We start from the raw sequence: 5,263 nt of genomic DNA on the forward strand, positions 1-5,263 counted from the left end.
TCCCAAGTACTGCAAAAATTCTCTTTTTTTCAGTGATACCATCTACCCCCCCCCCCCACTTCGCGACTTTGTTATGACTCGAATACTTCCTGCTTAATCAATAATAGTTTGGTAAAGACAACCAAAATTCTGTTTGCCAAACAGAGGCAGAATCCCAATTACTGCAAAAATTCTCTTTTTTTCAGTGATCCCCCCCCCCCTCCGCAGTCCATTTGCTCGCTCTCACCGGAAACAATTTAGAAGTTTCTCGACTTGCTTGCCTCTTTTCTTTCTTTTTTTTCAGCCTTCTCACCCTCTTCTGCATCTTAGGCTATCCATCACCGGCGTACTTCAGCAGTTTAACGCTCGGCTAAAGTCGCTCTGTTCGATTTAACTTGACGGACGCCGCGCGCCGCACCGTTCAACTGGTTGCGCCTTCATTTCACAAAGATACAAGACGCCTTACACGGGTTGGATTGAAACGCTCTGTTGCCAATATGGACTCCGTGCTGCGCCGCGGATACGCTTCGCCACTCCTTCTGCAAGTCTCTTGCTTTGTAACGGGCGAAAATATTAAACTTTTTTAAATTCAGTATTGCGCCCTAATCGATTCAATAATATCACTGAGAAAAAAAGTTGCTGAAGGATCCAGGATGTTAAAATACGTGCGACATTCATCAACTTATTTTTATTAAAACGAGACATATGAGAAAGCTGTAAGTGCGTTGTGGTTGCAGCCAAGACAACAGTAAGTGACATTATTCCTCCAGAGAGCCAATGAAAACAGAGCTTTCAAGTTTGATGCCTCCCTTCCTATAGGTAGGGGAAATAGAAATATCGATAATCGATCATTAAAGCCTCGCCACTGATAATATGGGAATTTCGGACAACACGGGGACAGCATCATACAAATACAGTTGGTCTGTTCAAGACGCAAACCACAAATGGACTACATTTTGCAGTTTGGAAATATAAATTCTGGCTCATCTGAAAAAACACTTTCATGCATAGGGAAACTAATGGCACATACGTTGTTTTTAAACCGGCCGGAATTTATATTTGCCAATTGCAAACTGCAGTTCAAATGGACTATATTTCGCAATTAGGAGCTACAGTTTCTTGCTCATCCGTAAAAGCACGTAAGTGCATAGGAGAACTAATGGTACGTACGTTGTTTCTAAACTGAGCCAGTAATTGTAGTTCCTAATTGGATTGCATTTTGCGAAAAGGAACCACTAGCATTGCAATGATGCTAAGATTGTGCAACTTCATCTTTTGCAATAAAATTGCGGAAATCGTGAAAAACTATGAAATTTAGATGGTAATTTTTGTCTTAAATTTCCAGTTTTTAGAGAGTAAAATAGAAACTATTAATGGATAATCGGGTTTTTCCTCCAAGACAAAAGAAGTTGCACAATCTTAACAACATTGCAATGCTAGAGGTTCCTTTTTGCAAAATGCAATCCAATTGCAAAATGAAGTCCAAATGGAATGTGAAAACCGGAAATAGGAAGATGCTACTGAGTCCGTTTTCTCAAAACTCCATTCCTGCACTGACTGTTCTTCTCGCTATGACGGCAGAAGTGGGAGCCTGGAAATTTGAGCAAAAAAATGGCGGGAGTAAATTGGCGACATCGAAGGAAACTGGAGGCGGGTCGCGTGGCGGAACCGGAGCTTAACTTGGCGTGAACTCCCAAGCGGGCCCAACTTTAGACGACTTGAAAGTCGCGACACTTCATGGACGATGCACCGGCTCAACTTCTATCTCCAACATGTGCGACTCGCAAAAGCAGAGCCCCAGCCATCGCTCCTCCTATTAGATGTATCACCCGACATGGGTGTCGTGTCAGTCTGACTCTGTAGGCTCACTCCTCGAGCAACGTTGTCGTACACCGAAAAAATTAAATTGCTGATTTAACAATTCAATTGCTAAAAAAAGTGACTGCAATATTTCAACGTAGATTTCACAACACAAAAATGCTACTTTAACCACTATTGTAAGCTAATTTAACCACGGGGGTGGTTAAAGTAGCATTTTTGTGTTGTGAAATCTACGTTGAAATATTGCGGTCACTTTTTTTAGCAGTTGAATTGTTAAATCAGCAAATTATATAATTTTTTCCATGTATGGCTATACTGCCGTGTTAAGGAAGAACGTCGTATGAGCCTTCAAGCGTTGCCAAATTTCCTTTGATAAAACGCGAATTTCCTGGTAAACTTATGAATATTTCCCTCCCAATTTTTCAGATATTTTTTTCGCAGTTGCACCTAAAGATTATGAAAATTTAAAGGAAAAATATTCATAACTTTCCTCGAAAATAAACATTTTATCGAAGGAAACTTGGCAACTCTCGAATGTTCGTACGGCGTTCTTCCATAGCACGGCAGTATACTGCCATGCCATGGAAGAACGCCGTATGAGCATTCGGATCAAGTTTGCTCTCAGAAATTTTTTTTCCCATGAAAGTTATGAGTATTTCTCAATGAAAATTTCAGACACTTTGGATCAAACTACGAGCAAAATTCTCCGAAAAATCGGAGGAAAAATATTTACAAATTTTCCCGAAAATTTGAGATTTGTCGAGAGAAATTTGGCAACGCCTGAAGGCTTTTCCTCTGCGATCACATGCAAAAACCATCAAAATGTTGAACAAATTAGGCTCATTTATATTCTTTTGAAAAATTGAGTCACTTGAGTCAGTTTCGCAACCTTGGAATGGAGATACGTGATTTTGCACTTTAGTCATCGATGAGAATCATTTGTGAAAAGTGCTTAATGAGTCTGCTTTGACGAAGTGCGGAATGAGAGCTGAAGATCGGAAAACACGTTTGCTGGAGAAAACAGCTACCTAGGTCATAAATTTAAAAATGACTATAATAAGGTCACTCACCTTTAAGTAGGTAATATTGAATCTCAAAATTGAAGTGGTGTTTGAAGAGTAAAGATACTGAGCTGGTTAATACCTTCATGCATGGAATGTACTAATCATAAAAGTGGTTTATTCTGACAGCAGCATTTCCAAATTTTCTACTATTTCTGATTTTTAACGACAAAATAATCAATATCTGTACTGCCGTGCTAAGGAAGAACGCCGTATGAACATTCGAGAGTTGCAAAATGTTCTTCGATAAAATGTTTATTTTTAAGGAAAGCCCTCGATATTTTTCCTTGTAATTTTCAAAAGCTTTAGATGAAATATTGCGAACAAAATTGTCTTAAAAATTGGAAGGACAATATTCACAAGTTTTCTGGGAAATTCGTGTTTTATCAAAGGAAATTTGGCAACGCCTGAAGGCTCATACGGCGTTTCTCCTTAGCACGTCAGTGTAAGTGTGACAGTATCAATATTTTTACAGCGTTGCTACAATATTAGGTTCCACTCAATGAAATAGATGTGAATTACTAATTTTTCTTGAGGAATACCGTCTTATTCCCATACCAACCAATTCGACTATGTTACGGGCGATGAATTTTAAGAGTACACGCACACAATTTTATTATCATTGTCCAAAACCAATGAAAAAAATAATGGTAGAATGAAATCTGGTGAAAATGAGGTGATTATGGCGACATTTTTGGAGTCACGCATCAGCAACTACGTCTAATAACACTGCTACAGTGCCGCACTTATCAATACTGCTACAGGGTGCGGGAATGTTGTCGAAATAACATCGCAACATATTCACGAACAATATTGCCGGAATTATCGTGCAATAATTCCATCAGGCCCACTTATGTTTTCTTCCTAGACATTTTTTACCAGAGAAAAAAAATTGTACTTTCATATTGACGCACTTAACTTTCCGTTTGCAATGTCAAAGTTAATGGATTTTCTCCAAAAGTCTTTCATTATTAATTCAAGAATATGATTCAATGTGCAATTTTTTTAAAGAAACACGATGGTGCCACTTGTTTCGTCTAAAATCACCTCAAACCTAAAAAATCTCTCAAAACCGTAACGGGAGATCCAACCAGTGAAAACTAAACTTCGAGCTTTACCAAGAGAGAAGGCAATTTCTTTATTTTACAATATTCATAGTAGATTTCACTTGTTCTACCTACTTCGTCAAAATTATTTCGGTCTTGCGGTTAGTGCGGCATAGTTACCGGAACTGAACTAATTACACTCACTAATTGACACGATTTAACATCGTAACCACAACCAGGAAAGAAGATAGGACCTAGAGTCTTGAGCATTATAAGATTAACGGTTCAATTTTCTCCATATACATTAAAAAAAAAAAAAAAAAAAAAAAAAAAAAAAAAAAAAAAACTTCTTTCTTTCCTGATAACATCTTTTTGTGCCACGGTCGACAATAATGACAGGAGGTGATAACTATAAAATATTGATAACTATCCCCTTCCATCCAATTCTGGGTCCAATGCCCAAGAGCTCCTCATAGCCACTCAACGAAAAGGACCTTATGGGTCATTTCAACCTCGGCCTGCTCTTCGAAATATTATCAGGGTTGATGAAAGGAAAGCTCACTTTCCAAGTCCGGAACACTGACGATTTTTGAAATTGGATGATGGGGGGGGGGGGGGGGGGGTAAGTATCCGAATTAATTCCACTTACCTTAAATTTGCAATAAAATTGCGATTTTATCAACGGCGATTAATCGCAAAATTGGACCGAGTTAAGCAGAAAGGAACCAAGCCACATCAGATATTGCGAAATTTCCTTTGGCAATTCAATTTTTTACATGTAAAAGGTTGTGCAAATTTCAGTGAATTTTCTGCATAGTTTGAGGCAAATTCCTCAAAATTTTCAAAGGAATCCGCACAAGTGTTCTCTTATAAAAAAATCAAATTCCCCAGTTCAATTTGGCTATATTTGATGTGGCTTGATTCCTTTCTGCTTCACGCGGTCCAATTATCGAACAAAAAATCGTGATAAATTGAGATAAAAATCAGCTTTTGTCAAACGCGATTTTATAGAGATAAAATTGTGAAAAGGTCGCGTAGCAATTTTTTTGCCGAAAATCGCAAAAAAAAAAAAAAAAATCGCAACTTATTTTCAAGATATCGCGATTTTTCCGTCGAAAATTGCACCTCGGGACGACGAACGAACAACTTTTCATCGTAAATCCGGCAACCTCGCTCGGGGTCATTAGGCCCCGTCCAGCGATTAAAATTCACCGGAGGTGGATGAATTAGACCCGGACCGATCCACGCGATCCAGCCAGGACACAAACAACCCCCCCCCCCCCCGCCCCCCTCGAGTGCCCCCTCCGGAATCCGAGCCACCGGGGAGACAGAGAAACGACCAGCGGTGAATAAACC

This window comes from Bemisia tabaci, chromosome 9 (genome assembly GCF_918797505.1).
Source record: "Bemisia tabaci chromosome 9, PGI_BMITA_v3".
NCBI lineage: Eukaryota > Metazoa > Arthropoda > Insecta > Hemiptera > Aleyrodidae > Bemisia > Bemisia tabaci.